Consider the following 18,016-nt stretch of genomic DNA (forward strand, 5'->3'; position numbering starts at 1 on the left):
CGCATGGAATAAACAAATCTGAGTCCTCCTTCTAGGGGACATTTTAAAACAGAGGGCATTGTGCCTGTGAACTCCTGAAAAATGTCTACACAACAACAACAAAGGAATATAATTTATTGCTCTGGTAGAAAAATGCCTTGGGTTGTACCTTTAGCATATGGAAAAGAAAGCTGGGATTCAACAGCTTACATTAAGAGTAAATGGATGGTTGGGTTTATTCTGAATGCTTTTGAAGGGCTTTATCCATGAGAAGCAGCAGCTTGAACTGAGCCAGAAAGAAATCGACAGCCAAAGCTATTTGGTTCAGTGTATAACATGTCCATAAGATGTTGTACCTTTAAGTAAATGGATAGCTGCAATTCACACCAGTGGAAGCTTCTTAGTTCTCTACAAAGACACGCATAGAGTGCGTAACAGTAAAAAAAAAAAAAAATTAAATGTGTGGCCCTCAGATCTGGCCCCAACAATTAATCAGCTAAAAGTTGACAGTCCTGATTACATGAACTAAAGTACACAGCTTTGCGTGTGATAAAAGAAAAACCCAACTCTGGCAAATGAAAGACTTGATTTCCAGTCTAAAATCCTAGAGCTTCCAAAGAGCAGGAGAAAACTGACCCTTCCAGCTACAGAAAGTAATTCCTACATAGCCTGTGAATTCTTTACCTTCTCTATGAAAGTTGAAATCCCATGAATCAGAGCCGAATTCATTGTGATGGCCAACTCACGGTCACCGTTTTAATCTTAAAAGGCCACAAGGGCTGATGGAATGGTGATAAAGGAAATTATTACACTCCCCTACTTGATCACACAGGTATTGGAAATTGGCTTTAGTTCCATATTGGAGGCTAAGATCTGACCTCTCTTTGTAAGAAATGCTGGTTGTTATGTAGCCTTTTACCTACAATGGAACACAGCGGAAACGGTTTCCAGTTATGCTAAGAAATTATGTTTTGGCTAGAATAAAAGGTCACTTTGATTTCCGATAGCTTGGTCCAAGCAGGTGCCAGGAGTAGAGCATTGTTTAGAGAGTGCTCTTTGTTTAGTATAAACTTGAATGGTGTGTCTTGACCTGACGATCCTGTTACATCAGATGTATGAGAGCAGGGCTCCACGGCTGGCCTGGAGACTTTGGCTGAGGTCCTGGAGATGACACTGAAGGAATGGCATTATTCTTTGCCCAGGTTTGACGGACATGAGTTCACTGTGACTTTTGTTTTTGCCACAGCTAATTTGTTTTAATCATAAAGCTTTCCAGTCTGGCATGTTTTTCGCTGACTCACGCTAGGCAAGTACCCTTGGCCCAGGGCCAACAGGGACCCGTGTGTGGAGTTCTCCCTGCCTCTTTTTCAAGTGCCAAAACAGTCATGGAGGGTTACATAGGAATTTTAAAATTGCAACGTTTTACAGACACTTTCAAAGGGCAGCAGTAGAACAGGGCCAGCTATGGGTTTGCCATCATGTTGAGTTTGGCCTTCAGTGTCACTTAATACAAAAGGGAGAGAAAATTTCTTAGAAGCTGCTTAAAAAGCTGGACATGTCTTTTGCTCTCAAGAAATATGGCACATACAAGATGAAGGGAGGTAAATACGGAGTTTCTGTGCATGCAATTGAGCTGTTTTGGTCATGCCAAATGAATTTCAATACCGCATATATACTCTGACCCACCATAATATATTTGCTGTATAAAAACCCTTTACAGAAACTGTATTTCAAGAGATGTTTCTGCAGAGTTCTTTAAACATTTTATTGCTATTATTTTTCATTTCCCTCAGCCTTTCAAGCAAAGCTTTCTTAGTGCCATAGGAATAACTCTACAGGCCTCAAGGGAAGAGGCAGAAAAAGGACTTTAAAAAAAAGCTCTAAAATAACATGTTTTGTATTTTAGATAATTTTAAACATAGATCTCTGGAGCATGACACAGTTTCACAATTTGTGACGATGGGTCTTGTCAAACTGTATGGATATTTTGGCTTGGAGAAGTACTATAGGTTCCTGAGTATTTATTTTTTGGGTGCTGTTCCTATTTAAAACAATTAAAATCCTTTCTTGTTCCATGTTATAAATCTGAATTAGTCTAACAAGAAACCTGCTTTGTAACTATTGGTCTTTCCCGGCAATACAGTAATTATGTTACTGTATTGGAGAAAAATAAAATAAAGAAACAGCCAAGCCACATATACTGCTGAAATAAACTTGTTTCTTAATTGTTTTCATGAAGTCTACCACGTGGTTCTTTCAAGCCTAGTATTCTCTACTACAGGCGTAGTCAACCTGTGGTCCTCCAGATGTTTATGAACTACAATTCCCATGAGCTCCTGCCAGAAAAAACTGGCAAGGGCTCATGGGAATTGTAGTCCATGGACATCTGGAGGACCACAGGTTGACTACCCCTGGTTTGCAGGATGTGAAATTGAAGTCATTGGTTTTGAAGTAAGGAATGTGCAGTGTCACCACATCATTATAAAGGCATTTCTTGATTATTCTGGGCTGTACAAAAACTAGCACTGAGGCATTCTGTTCAATAACATCACGACAGTCAGTGTAGAACTGAGGGAGTTTTTTGGGGGCCCTGGGTATGGTCATACATGAGTTTCATTGCCTGTTCTTAGGATTACATTATTACTTTTGTGAGCCCCAGGTACTTTTGCCTTCGGGGGCGCCTCCCACCATAATATTTTGGATCGAACCTGAAATACATCAACGTTTTATTTTAATTTTTATTTTAGGCAAAATGTAATTGTTTTTTCATGGGTCCTAAAATTTCATTTTATCCTGTTATGGGGGGGGGGACAGATTTTCCTTGAGCCTAACAGTTCATCCCCCCCTTCTGACTTCAAAAAGAAACCAAAACATTTCTAGGTCCCACTAAAATATTGGAGGCCCTCGTCAGTCTTGCCTCGCCCTCACCGGTTGCTTGTCCATCGTTCTAGGAACACATAACTTGCATTTCACCTCACCAACGTCTAACCAGAGCCAAAATATTTCCCAGTTTCATGAGTCCCAATATAGATATTTTACCCCACAAAAATAATTTGAACCAGGCTGCAAAATATTCCCTTCTGAGGCAAATTTGAAGAGAAACCCTGAAATGTCCTGCTTAGCCCTGGCACTTCCACAGAAGGGTGGGAGCAAGGGTTGCTAACTCTGGGTTGGGAAATCCCTGGAGACTTTGGGGGTAGGGCTGGGAGTGGGTGGGGTTTAAGGTGAGGAGGGACCTCAGTGGAGTATAATCATATGGAGTCCACCCTCCAAAGCACCTATTTTTCTCCAGGGAGAGCAATCTCTGTCACATGATGAGCTATAATTACAGGGGATACCCAGGTCCTACCTGGGGACTAGCCTCCCTAGCAGGAACTAGGGTTACCAATCTCTGGGATGGGGCTGGAATTCCTACAGAATTCTATCTGAGCTCCAAATGGCAGAGATTGTTTTCTCTGGAGGAAATAGCAGCTTCAGAGGATGCACTCTGACATCATATCCCTGCTAAATTACCTCCCTTCCCAGGCATCACTAGCAAAATTTGCAGGAACTTCTCAAGTTGGAGTTGGTAACCCTGGCGAGAAGGGAGATCCACTTCTCCCACAAAGAGCTGTCACTGTTAGCTTTAACAATTTCTCTCCCCAGCTCCAAGGCAGCATAAGGCAGCTGGCCCTGGTCCTCTTCCCAGCCAGCTCTAGCAGAGGATGGAGACAAAACCACTCTTGCTCCCTCTTTGGAGAGGAACTGAACATGTCTAATTGGAGAATCCCTTGGGATTTACCCATCCATTTTGGTGATAATATTGCCAAGCCACCTCCTAGCTGTTGACTATGGGAACATCTCAGTAGTACCCTGTGACTCTTCTAATTCAGTGCTTGTTTCTGTTTAACATCCCACTGTGGGAATAGACCCAAGTTAGAAGGTAGAAGAACTTTAAACAAACAAGATATATAGCATTGCCTTTCAGGGCTCAATTAATAAAGAGCCATGTGTTGATATCTTTTTTCTGGAGGTAAAAGCCTGACTGGATAATTTCAGTGAGGAGAATTAAAAGATGTGCTATGATATATTCAAGATGTTTTCATTTTTTTTCCTGTACTGCCCTACTATTTCCTGAAAGCCAGCATGGTGCAGAGGTTAAGAGCAGCGGCTTTTAATCTTGCGATCCGGGGTTGATTCCTCCCTCCTCCACACACAGCCAACTCAGTGACCTTGGGCTCATCACAGCCCTGATAGTGCTGTTCTGACTCCTGTCCTATCAGAGCTCTCTCAGCCTCACCTACCTCACAGGGTGTCTGTTGTGGGGAGAGGAAGGGAAGGCGATTGGAAGCCGATCTGAGACTCCTTCGGGCAAAGAAAAACGGGGTATAAAAAACAACTTTTCTTCATTGTTGACAAAATGGGATATTGGAAATGCTTGAACAGGCATGCTGCCTCTCTGGAGACATTAATGTTGTAGCCACAGCGTCTTTCCGATCACTTCATATGAGGGACAATTTGCCTGTTATTGCTGCCGTTTCTGTAGGTTTTGACAACACCAGACCAAGGACAAACATCACTAGAATGACATGCAGACACATGATCCCACTTAATCCTTGTGGGTGGGAAAGAAAGACACCAGTCTGAGCAGAGCACAAGCTCCTATGGCTGACCACAGTCCTGCCACTCAAGGTAATGTGGAACTGATGCCTCACAGTTTGCCTGCGTTCTCACCTTTCCCTTGCCAGGGCTTTGGATTCTCATCATGTTTATTCAAATAATATTTATAGTTAAGCCCAGGACTGAGGTATTATACGCCTTGTTCACATAATGTTCCAAGCTGGCAGACTCAGTTCCGCCATAACTCATATAATTCACATCTACCTGTGAGCAGCCTTTAGCGGAGAAAGAAGGCAGGCACCTGATTTCATAACCTTGGCATTTGATTTACTAGTTACATTTGAATAACCGGACCGTGAAAAATACTGTAGATTTTAAAAAATGATCAAGGTAGAGTGGGCCAATTGCTATGCCACTGAAATTCACAGAGCATGATTGGACGGTGGTTCCAGAGGCATGCTTGGCTGGCTTGGGGGAGTCAGAGCAAAGGTTTAGGATTGTGATGGAAGCATAAGAACAAATAGAGAAGATTACCTGCTTTGGCATGCAGATGGTTGTTTTTTAAAGCTTCTTCGGCACGGAGGTTATTTATTTTATTAACTTCATTATTTAAAATTTCTACCCTACCCCTCCCAGCATGCCAGCTCAGGGTGGCTTCCAAAATTATTACATAGCAACATATATAATATCTAAAACATATGCAATTTAAAATATTACCATAAAAACAGGCAGACCTCAGATCATCTCAGTTTTCAGATGGGGTTAGCCATGTAGAGGGAGCCCAGGTGGTGTCAACCAAAGCCGTCCTGATGCTCAGGTTTCATGTCTAAACTGAAGCAGGTGTGGACTTTTTTAAGCATCCACCCAACAGCACCCTCTAATCATTCCCTTCCAGGATCAGATGTTAACACAGGTCACCCCTAATCATCCAGTTCTTGTATATTGCCCCGCTTCGCCAACCATTTTATCGGGAACACTGCATTGACCATTGCATGGATGGGTTCACATTATTGCATGTCTTGCCTTCCATAGTACCATTTTCTTGCCCCAGCCTCTCTGTAGTTCTCATTTCTCTGTGTCCCCTGAAGGCTTATCCAAGGTGTTAAAATATGACCAATTGCTCCAGCACTCAACTCCAGGGATATGTCAGTTGCCAATATCTGAACCCTAAGAATATGTTGTGAATAACGTTGAGCCTATATGGGGAGGGGCAAGTTTGAATTTAAATGTTATTGTTGTCAATAACAATGTGTTAGATTAGGGACCGAATAAAATTCAAGGTCTTGTTTTAACCTTCGAATCCTTAAATGGTCAGGGACGTTCGGATCTTTGGGATGGTCTCTTCCAACATGCCCCCCCCAAGGATAGTAAGGTCTAGCAACCAAAATCTACTTTGGATCCCTGGCTCTAAGAAGATCATATTGGCCTCAAACAGAGCCAGGCCTGGCCCCAGCCTGTTGGAACACTTTGCCAAATAACATCAGAGTCCTGAGGGACTTAGGACAGTTCTGCAGGGCTTCTGCTGGAATGTTGGTTGAGCCAAATAAGAACCACCATCTTCGAGACTTCCCTGCCTACATCAGCACCTGCAAATTGGATCTCCTAGGGAAGTGATAGACTCCCTCCTCAATGATAGGACAGGATTTATGAGCAATATTAGAAACTTGTGTTCTGAATTTTAACTATATCATATTTTGGATTGAATTTTAAGTTTGTATGCAATGTAAGAATGCTGTGATCTGTCTTGAGTTAGCTAAGGCATGATAGAATAGGAGCTGGTTTATTATTACTATTATTAATAAAATGATAATTTTAATATTAATATTAATTATATGAATATTAATTATATTAATATTTTAATATTATTTTTAATATTTATATTAAAATAATATCCCCAAACTTTAAAACTACCCACCAGAAAAATAAGGGGAGTCATCCACCCACTCCATAACATCCACAAAGGGTTCAGTAGATGATGTAGTGAAAAAAAACCTGGGGGGTGGGCCAAGCCTCAACCCAGCCTCAACCCAAGTCCTGGTGGGAGAGCTATTATTTACAGGCTCCGCAGTAATTTGACCGCTTAATCAGGGCCCTCAGCTCTTCCAGGAACTTATTCCACCAGGTCAGGGTGAGGACCAAAAAGGCTCTGACCTGGGTTGAGGCCAGGTGTACCAGTACGAGTATCGTCAATCCGCCCTGAACCAGCTGGTTCTGGAGATCATCCACCAAGATGACCAACACCTTGTCCACCCCATGGCTAGGATGGAAGCCAGACTGGTATGGATCAAGCACAATACATAAAATCAGTTATTGACCTATCACAATAACCATGTATGTCAACTGCCATTTTTTTAAATATATGGAAAACTCAAATCCCCCTGGTCGCTTGTGTTAATGGAAGGGTGGCTACTGGCAGCCGAGGCAAGGAATGTGCAGGGAAAACTATGGTGTAGCTGCTTCATTGCTACTACCAATGCCTCTTTACTCACAGTGACAATGGACTGAACTCAGAAAATGGTTGCCATGGGGATGTCGCCTGCATTAGTTCTCCTTAACTTAATTCTGTGCCCAAGTAACTTCTGCTGAATTTAGAAAGGCTTGTTCTCAAGTCAGTGGGCTTCCATTTGGCCTTCTTTAGAAGAACTTTAGAGCCTCTTGTGGCACAGAGTGGTAAGGCAGAGACATGCTGTCTGAAGCTGTCTGCACATGAGGTTGGGAGTTCGATCCCAGCAGCCGGCTCAAGGTTGACTCAGCCTTCCATCCTTCCGAGGTTGGTAAAATGAGTACCCAGCTTGCTGGGGGGTAAACGGTAATGACTGGGGAAGGCACTGGCAAACCACCCCGTATTGAGTCTGCCATGAAAACGCCGGAGGGCGTCACCCCAAGGGTCAGACATGACTCGGTGCTTGCACACGGGATACCTTTACCTTTACCTTAGAAGAACTTGGTTGCATTCCCTACTGAACAAAACAAGCATGTGTGATAACTCTAGTTGTCTTCTCTGAATGGATGATGATCCTGTGTGAGTTGAACAAGAACAACAGAGGACATCACTCAGCTTGTGTATGATCTACCTATCCACTGGCTGACACTGGCAATCTTCTCACCCACATTTACCAAGCCTTTTTTCCCATAAATGTATTTGCTTCTGCTTATTTTTTAGGCAGTAATCACACACTCTCTCACACACACAGGTATGACTGTTCCTGCATTATTCATCTGAAAGCCAGGATTTCCCCAAACTATTATTCGTAAACCTCTTACAGCACATTTATAACCCAAATCCTCATATATGTATTAAACCCTCCAAACTGTAATAATCAAGACACTCAGCTATGAAGACTAAGAAATGGAGAGGCTACACAGACTCTCAAGGTAGGCATTGTCCTAAATTCACCCAGCTGTGTAAGCAAATACAAAGGCCCAATGGCCCAAAGAAGAGGCAAGAAGTGCTCCGTGATGATCCAGACTCATTGGTTTGTCGGATTTTATGGCATACTTTGGTTTAACAACACCCATAACAACCTTCTGTTGTTACAAATAAATGGGGATTGCATAGTCCTGCTACATGTCTGGTGACTCTGGAGTGAAAGAAATCACTGTTCCAAAGCCACTAAGCTCAATTTCAGCACTATGGCAAGGCCTGTACCGAACTCAGTGACCAAAGCAGGTTAGGCAAAAATGACAGAATTCAGCATAGAATCTGTGGGGCTTGCAGAGTGCCCCCTGTGGGTCAGGGCTCTCAGCCATAAGTGGACAGGAGAAACTCCAACACAAAGTAGTCTTCTAGCGCCCCCTTGGGGCCTCTGCATTTATTTAGGTGTGTTATACATCAGGAAGAACGGGGCAGGGTCCTGGTGCCCTACCAATGCCCTGACCCCTCTACAGCTATAGGGGGGGGGATTGACATCCCAAACTTGCCAGCCCTCCCTGACAGAGCGACTGACACTCCCACTGCTGGATGCCTCTTGCCTTGCACTCTCAGGCAGGGGCTTCTCTCCAATGAGGCTGGCGCCCTTTTCTTGCTCACAGGTGTCTCTCCCTTCTTTTCTCACTCTCTCCCTCCTTTGTCTGTTTCCCTCACACTCCTTGGCTCTATCTCTCTCACTCTCCATCTGCATCTCTATTCCATCTCTTCTACCCACCCCCTAGCTCTACCCTTCCTCCCGACTCTTATCCCTCTTCCTAATCTACTCCCCCAGTTTCCTTCCCGCTGAGTTTTTTCCAACTCTATTCCTTGCCTCAGCATCTTGTGATGCTGCCCCATGGCACCTGATGTCGCACTCCCCCCAATGCAGCACAGCACAACCAGGGGTAAATCCCCCCCAGGTTCCCCCAGCCCGGAGGCCTGGGGGGCCGACTCCTGCGTTGGGTAGCTCCTTCAGCGGTGCCCAGGGAGGGCTGCACCATCAGCACTGAAGCAAAGAACGAAATCAGGTTGGTCTACCAGGATCTGTTGGAGACAAATCTGTGCTGGCTTCCCTGGATCAACACATCGTCCTTCAGATATTTGCACAGATCGGTCAGTTGCTAGAATCTATCATTACTTTTGCATTCTGCAAGTTGTCTGCAGGACCAGCAAAAAAATAAATAAAAACAAAACACTGAGCTCCTAATTTCCACACATTTCCCAGCATCATTGAAAGATAATCTAGTCCAGGGGTAGTCAAACTGCGGCCCTCCAGATGTCCATGGACTACAATTCCCATGAGTCCCTGCCAGCCTTTGCTCATGGAAATTGTAGTCCATGGACATCTGGAGGGCTGCAGTTTGACTACCCCTCATATAGTCAGTTCACCAAGGCCTCAGTGAACATGATGCTGCAGGCACTCATCAGCACATGCTGGTGTATTCTTTCTAGGTCAGAGGACCAAAAGTTAACTGCACTGCAAACGTAGCCGATGCAGAAAATGTTTCGGTCTGCCTCTGCAATCTCATTACTGTCACAGAACTGCCCGCCTGCTATCTCAGCATCCCAAGCTCTACCCTGCTGCAAATGTGATAAAAACTCCCAGGAAAACTCTAAGGTACCAAACTGGCACTGCAATGAAGTAATTGCTAAGACAACAGTCTCAGTTTTATTTCCCAACAAAATTGTCCGGCTCGTTTCCCCTTTGCCTACCGAGCTGACATGCATGTGCTCCATCTAGTGGGAAGACATTTTTTTAAAGAAATACATTCTTAAAATGTTCCTTGGAGGTTTGGGAAACCTTCCTGGATCCCTTCCACAACTAGTAAAACAACATTCTGCCAGGCTGATTCGATACTTTCTTGCTAGTTCAGAAAGAGGTTCTAAAGAAAGTCCTTGCCTCTGCTGCTCTGAAATCCATTCACAGATGCTGTGATAGAGCTCTTGGGGCCTTGAAAGGAGAAAGGATCAAGTGTGGTGCTTGTATGTCTGAGCTTTCTACCTAAAAGGTAAAGGTAATGGTATCCCCTGTGCAAGCACCGAGTCATGCCTGACCCTTGGGGTGATGCACTCTAGCGTTTTCATGGCAGTCTCAATACGGGGTGGCTTGCCAGTGCCTTCCCCAGTCATTACCGTTTACCCCCCAGCAAGCTGGGTACTCATTTACCGACCTCGGAAGGATGGAAGTCTGAGTCAACCTTGAGCCGGCTGCTGGGATTGAACTCCCAGCCTCAAGGGCAGAGGTTCAGACTGCATGTCTGCTGCCTTACCATTCTGTGCCACAAGAGGCTAGCTGGTAGCAAGTGGGTTTTGGGGGTTTTTTTGTTCTGAGTTTCCAGGTGCAAGTCCCTAGGTGCAAAATAAGAGATGAGGCGACAGTCATGCAATGAAATAGAGAATTTAAGTTTCTACTCCAGTCCTAGGGGGAAGTTATCTTCACAAGGATATGGAAGTTGAGCACACAGCTGGATTTCCACTGAAGTCTGAATTGCCTTTGAAGACCCCACTGCTGAAGGACCAAACTGCTGTTCAATAGAAGAGGTGGCCTGCTCCTTTGGAAGTGAGCACTACACTTGACTGCTCTTGTTTCTCTTTGGTGGCGGTGGAAAGCGTCATCGAGTTGCAGCTGACTTACAGCAATCCTAGAGTGTTTCCGAGGTAAGATATAAATAGGGATGGTTGACACGGCCTTCCTCTGTGTAGCAACCCTTGAGTTCCTTGGAGGTCTTCTATCCAAGTACTAAGCTACCAAGCAGGTTAACCATTTGTAGCTTTGGAGATGTAACAAGATCAGGCTAGCCTGGGAAATCTATCACTCATTCCACACACATTGGATAACACATTTCCAATGTGCTTTGGCAGATGGGTTTACCTGTGCAAAATAAGAATATCTACTTTAAAACTGCAATGAAAGTGCATTATGCAATGTGTGAATGAGCCCAGGCTAGCTCCAGTTCTTTTTGATGATAATGTTAGGCAATCAGTCAGATTCAACACTCAGAGATTCCATGGGTTAAATGTCAGCATGTTTGTATTTTTTAAATCTTGCACTTCTTCTTTTGGTTAGTTATTCTTTTAGAATAATAGTCTGGCTGGTGTCCGTTTTGATCATGAATAACCACCATGTTCTTTGTCGGCCTGGTTTCCTTTAACAATTCACCAGTCCTACCATAATTGCCCTCTCCATCAAGTTGGATAGCATAACATGGCCAAAGGAAGTGAGCAAGAGTTTCGTGATTTTGCCTTCCAGTATGTGCTCTAGTATTTTCTTGTTTGTGACTTTTGCTGTCCATGGAATCTGCAAAAACCTTTGCCAGCACCAGAGTTCAAACAAATCCATTCTCCTCCTCTCCAATTTCTTCACTGTCGAGCTTTCACAGCCTCCGGGGGAGGCCATCCTGACTGAGCCCCTCCGGTAAGGGGGATCTGGGGAATAGTCTCTCCTGGACTAATTAATTAATTAGTTATCTATAATTAGGTAGGGAATGGTGTGGCTGGCTGTGAAGGTTGAGGGGTGGTCGGGGGTGTTGGGTGGGGGTGGGTAATTTTAGTGCTACGACTGGTTCCCTTCCAGGATGCTTGCCAGAGTAGGGGGAGCTAGTGGAGGGGCCCCACTTGGGCTGGGGATACCAACAATAATGGGCCATGGGAGTTATTACAATGGTTGGAGGTGGGACAAAAGAGCAGTGAGTTATAATGGTTCCCTAAGGCTCCGGTCTTGGAGTTCTCACAGTCATATGCCGGGATACACTCACTGCCCCTCTAACCTCCATATCATCCCCAGGTGTGAGAGGGTGAAAAAGTCACCCTGAAAGATTTGGCTCTGTCTGGCTTTTCTGTCCTTCATCACTCTCAGCCCCATGGGGAGGGGGGTAGGCATTCTTTATCCAGGAGGCTTTCTCCTAAAGGGCTCTCCCGAGACCACTGATCTTGGGAGTGGAGTTTGTTGGCATTGAGTGGGGTTCAGTGGAGAATTTGGTCATTTGGTTGGTGTACAGATGACCTGTCAAGCCTCCTGGAGGTAGTGACTGCCTGAGCATTGCAGTACCCAAGACTTATTTTCTTGGGAGACTTCAACGTCCTACCTTCAATGTCCATGCTGATTTCCCGTCATCTGGGTCTCAGGTGACTATGAAAGCCCTGGTTTACCTCAACAAATGGTGGTTTCATTGGCATCCGCAGAAGCCCAGCTGCATTGCAGGAGGGAGGTTGGTGCTAAGAACAAGTCAAGTCTGGTTAATAAATTTACTTCCATCCATAATTTCAACACATGGATTACAGTAAGTGGTGAACTGATCGGCATTCAAACGATCACATAAACCACAGGCACTTTAAGTAAATCAAATCAAGGCTTTGCATGATGTCTGAATCAAAATACAGTTGTTGCCTGCTATCATTAAATTCTGTCTCTTAGATGCCATGCCAAGAATCACCATATTATGTTACTAAAATGTAAGGAGTCTAGGGCCCATTCCGCACACACTGGATAATGCACTTGCAGTGTGCTTTTGGATTCCCTGTGTGGAACGGGACAATCTGTTTCAAAAGTACATTGAAAGTGCATTATCCAATGTGTGTATAATGTGCGCTGGTCTCATGGCCAGAGAAATATAACTGACATTGTGTTGGTAGTACTGCTAGGAGAACATAAAACAGACAAGGAAAAGGAATGAACAGTTTAATGGGCTTCCTAATTAATGAAGGTAGCACAAATGGGAAGTGGATATAACTGGGTTTATTGACTAACAATTGATCTGTGATAAATGTCCCCTACCTATTACCCTACTTACTGGGCTTCCTGAGGGCATGCCTATCAAGAAACTGGCTCCCTTAAGCAGTTTATTACATTCAGATAATGGTTCAGGCTGAGGTCAACTAAGGTCAAACTCCTTGTGAGCTTCAAAGATTCAGATAAAGGAGATGGGAGGTAACCCAGGTGCTGGTCATACCATTAGGCCTGTCAGTTTCAAAATAAGTATCTTGGAGAGTACAATCCATCTAGTAGTGCCCAAGCCCATGAGAAGGTGGGAGAAGGTATTGGTTCAATTGGATCCAACGCAGCTGCAGGGTGTTTTGCATAACTGGCAAATTCATGTGATTGACTGAATCATCTGGTTAATAAATATCATTTGCTATACATTTGATTGGTTAACTAACCAACAACCAATGTAAGTTGCTGATCACATAGAACAGATCTATTTTTGCTGTCTCTTGATTACATGTGACTTGAGATTTTTTTTCATTTTGAAGCCCTATTGTCTATAGCCACTGTTGTCTATAGCCACTGTTAACTCTTTTTTAGAGCTCATCTTGTAAGTATCCTATTTTGTAAGGGTAACTTTTTAATCTTTGTCCCAGAAGTATCCTTTTTCAATCTTTTGACCATGTAAGTACTGCTGAAATATTTGTCAGGCATAAGTTGTGAGCCTATTTAGCCTCCAGTCAGCCAGAAAGCAAGGGAGAAAGCATCTAGCCCAGGGTCTCCAAATTAAGGTACCTAAAAGGACCCTCAATGGTACCATGGCATGTTTTTTTTTTTAAATGGCTTTCAAGATGCCAGGAAATGATGTCAGCTGGCCATGTGTCCCTGCTACACTCCCTGGAAATGAGAGGTGCCTTGACCAGCAAAGGTTTAAATGGTCAGGGGCCCTCCCCTTCCCACCCCTCTAGGCCTATCACTGGCCACTTAGGGAGGGGAAAAATCAATCTGCCCAATAAGAGTAGATGGTTTTCAATATTTTAAAAAAATTAAAAATGTTTTCTTACCCCTTTGATCAGAGCCAGAAACAGCAGGCACAGGGTGGGAGGGCTCTCACCAGCTGCCATTTTGAAAAAAAAAACCATGCCATGGTACCATTGAGGGTCCTTTTAAAGGTAAAGGTAAAGGTATCCCCTGTGCAAGCACCGAGTCATGTCTGACCCTTGGGGTGACGCCCTCTAGCGTTTTCTTGGCAGACTCAATACGGGGTGGTTTGCCAGTACCTTCCCCAGTCATCACCGTTTACCCCCCAGCAAGCTGGGTACTCATTTTACCGACCTCAGAAGTTTGGAAGGCTGAGTCGACCTTGAGCCAGCTGCTGGGATCGAACTCCCAACCTCATGGGCAGACAGATTCAGACAGTATATCGCTGCCTTACCACTCTGCGCCACAAGAGGCTCTTGAGGGTCCTTTTAGGTACCTTAATTTGGAAACCCTGTGCTAGATGCTTTCTCCCTTGCTTTCTGGCTGACTGGAGGCTAAATAGGCTGTTGACCTGGAGAATGAGGACTCACAATTCACTCCTTTTGTTTCTTTCTTGCTTGTCCTGTCCTTAAATAGGACATTTGATTAAAGGTCGCTTGAAAATGCCAACATGGCCTCCCATCCTGGCTTAAAACTTCAAGAGGCATTCCAGCTATCCCGAGCTTTTCCTGGCTGCACACACACTAGTATGCCAAGAGGAACTTCCACCCCAGCCTGCCATGTTGACTAACAGTAGGGTTGAACCTGTAAAATCCAACCCAATTGGTGTCCCCTTCCCAATCCCCTGTCTTGTCAGGTATAAAAGGTTTGGGAACCTTTATCTATTATGAGATACCCCAGGGTACTCACCCAGTTTCTTAATTAAAGTAAAGATATCAGTGTTCCTACCTACTCAGTCCTCAAACTAGGCTTGTAGATAAAATGACCACTCAAAAACTGAGCGGGATAAAGCAAATGAAAGGGGACTCTTTCAACACCCAGTTGGAAAGGAAACATACATTTCATTGTCCCCTTCAAATGCACACCTACTCTCATGCCAGTGAATAAAAGGGGCAGGTGGTTCCAAGTGGCAGATATTAACTGAGCATATTAACATGTTCCAGCAAAGCTTCTAATTGTCAATGGAGTCAAGTTTTGCGTTCCATAGTGAGCAGAGACTCTTCTTTCTCAAAAGATGGCAACTGGACTGTCATGGATCAGGTATTTTTTGTGCCCTAATCATTCTTGCTGGATTTGATCACATGACTGAAAGGAAATTACCTCATTGCCTAACACAGCACATGGGAAAATGGTGTTCTCGAGAGATCACAATAAATTTGATTGTTCCATCAGCAACATATACGTAAGTGAAGAAAAAGAATTAAAATACAGCATCTTCACTGGCTCAAAAAATAAAATAAAACCAAGCACAAAGCATTTCAGAAACTTATAATTGCTTTTCTCCCTTCTCTTATAGCATCACTGAACTTATTTTCCATTGAACTTTCCATTCCAATAGATAATTTGCATTGAAGATTCATGGCCAAAATAAGCAACCATGAATATAAACCATGTATTATATTTTTAAAAATCTCACACCCACTAGCTCTGTATATTCCAAGCAGAGAAAAAGGCAGGTTTCTATTCAGTAGTAGTTTCAGAACTTTCCTCTGTAATGTGTTCCAGTTCTACCAAGGGTAGCCAAACTGGGGCTCTCCAGATGCTCTAGTTCTACAAACTCCAGATGTTCAAATTCTACAATTAATTTTAGAAACTCCCTTGTTTTAACAGAGGGTGGCTAAACTGTGGTTCTCCAGATGTCCATACTGGTTTGGCCACGCCTGTGTTAAACCAAGATAGCTGCTAAAATTAATGGTAGAATTGGGGCATCTGTAGTTTTCTGCATATTTCAATTCTGCCCTGGCTATGGGGATACTACAAAAAAAGTGATATTGATCTTTTCACTGGGATCCGTTTGGTGCAGTGTTTGGCTGATATGCCTATAAGCTGTTAAGCAATTATAAGGTGGTGGAAAGTACCAACTGTGTTGCAGGCAATTTATGGTGACCCCATTGGGTTTCCAAGGTAAAAGGTATTCCAGGTGGGTAAAAGGTATTCCAGGTGGCTTGCCATTGCCAGCCTCTGTGTGGCCACCATAGACTTCCTTGATGGTCTTCCATTCAAATATGCAATGACATAACCCCCCCCCCCCCAGTCACCTTCCCTTTCCTCTCCCCAAAACAGACATCCTGTGAGGAAGGTGAGGCTGAGAGTGCCCTGAGATTACTGAAGAAGTTCATTGTTATATGCCACTTTTCTCTACCCAAAGGAGTCTCAAAGTGGCTTACAATTGCCTTCCTTTCCCTCTCCACACAACAGACCCCCTGTGAGGGAGGTGCCCTGAGATTACTGAAGAAGAAGTTCATTGTTATATGCCACTTTTCTCTACCCAAAGGAGTCTCCAAGCGGCTTACATTCGCCTTCCCTTTCCTCCCCCCACAACAGACACCCTGTGTGGGAGGTGAGGCTGAGAGAGCCCTGATATTACTGAAGAAGAAGAAGATTTAGTTCTTATATGCCACTTTTCTCTACCCAAAGGAGTCTCAAAGTGGCTTACAATTGCCTTCCTTTTCCTCTCCACACAACAGACCCCCTGTGAGGGAGGTGAGGCTGAGAGAGCCCTGATGTCACTGCTAGGTTAAAACAGTTTTATCAGTGCCATGGCGAGCCCAAGGTCACCCATGTGGGGGAGTGCAGAATCGAACCAGGCATGCCACATTAGAAGTCCACACTCCTAAGCACTACACCAAACTGGCCGTCTTTTTGTCCTCTGTGTGGCCACCATAGACCATAGACTTCCACCATAGACTTCCAAAAATCCCTGTTCCAAAAATCCATTTAATATATAGTCCTCAGATAGAGGACGTATCAGATATTAAACTGATAAGAACAGATACTACAGTTGATCTTAGCCCAAAGGCCAAGAAGTGATGCACCAGGTAAAACTGAGTGACCTACGCAGCTGCTATTCTTTCTTTTAATCTTAGCACAGTGGCATTCTGAATCATCAGTCTTTCATGCAGGAAACGTTCTCAACAAGCTCAGCAACACCAGCCGCCATTTTAAAATTCATGCAACATCATCATTTTAAATCTGCTTCTTGTTGAACTTCACATTCCCAGGTGACATAATCCAAGTTGTAAGGCTGCATCTGTTTCAACTCAGCTGTTGGATACAATAAAAATAAAATGCTCTTCATGTTGGGTCTGTAGACCTACCAAGGACTGAACTTGAGGCCAGTCCTCTGGATGGGGCCAGGTTTATTTATTTGGGGCCGGGGACCCTAAGTAGATTCTAGTTGCCAGCTCTTAATGCTCTTTATTGCCATCTCAGCCAAAGGGAAGCAAGTGCCCCTGAAACTGAGAGCATGTAACTGAGAGTAGGGGATCTGATAGCCATTTTCAAGTATTTAAAATGGTGTCATATGGAGGAGGGAGCAGAGTTATTCTTTCTTGCCCCGGAGGGATGGACTAGAACCAATGGGATGAAATTAATGCAAAAGAAATTCCGTATAAACATCTGGAAGAAGTTCCTGACGGTTAGAGTGGTTTCTCAGTGGAACAGGCTTCCTCAGGATGTGGTGGGTTCTCGTTCTTTCAAAATTTTTAAACAGATGCTGGACAGCCATCTGACAGATAGGCTGATTCTGTGAAGGCAAATGGGTGGCAGGCTACAGTGGGTGAGCGATAGGGTTGTGAGTGTCCTGCATAGTGCAGGGGATTGGACTAGATGACCCAGGAGATCCCTTCCTACTCTATGATTCTATGTATCAGTGCAACTGATGAAGGAAGGGTGGTTGATACTATGGCAGGGGGCGGGATAGTCTCTGACAAACCCATCAGAATTTGGGGACTGGGGCTCAAATGTACTCAAGATGCAGATGGGCAGGCCACATCCCAACTTCTGAGCGGCAACCTTATTTGCACGAGTTGTACGAGTTGGAGTTCCACTGTCTTCCGGCACAGTCCCTTCCCCGTTCCAATTCAACCAATGCCCTGTCAGCACAGGGTCAGCAAGTGCGACATCTTTATGGGCAATTTGAAACCCTGTTATTTTGTAAATGAATATGTGATCGCGGTCATTGGTGACTGCAATGCAAGCAAACGGGAACATAAGCAGAGGTGCCATAAGCCAGTGCTGTGGGAGTGCCGGCTACAGAGCAAATAAAAACATTCGCAACCTGGGAAGCGACAATTTTATTTCACAGAAGCTTAAGCACAACTGAAGATAAACGACAGGGTTTTTTG

General features: G+C 44.2%; 1 protein-coding gene and 1 pseudogene across 4 annotated transcripts in view; both read right to left on the reverse strand.

Moving 5' to 3' along the window:
• Positions 1-18,016, reverse strand: part of CTNNA3 (catenin alpha 3) — a 1,001,628-nt gene that overhangs the window by 116,462 nt on the left and 867,150 nt on the right. The window lies entirely within an intron of this gene.
• Positions 16,527-16,701, reverse strand: LOC143844091 (U2 spliceosomal RNA; annotated as a pseudogene).

This window comes from Paroedura picta, chromosome 8 (genome assembly GCF_049243985.1).
Source record: "Paroedura picta isolate Pp20150507F chromosome 8, Ppicta_v3.0, whole genome shotgun sequence".
NCBI lineage: Eukaryota > Metazoa > Chordata > Lepidosauria > Squamata > Gekkonidae > Paroedura > Paroedura picta.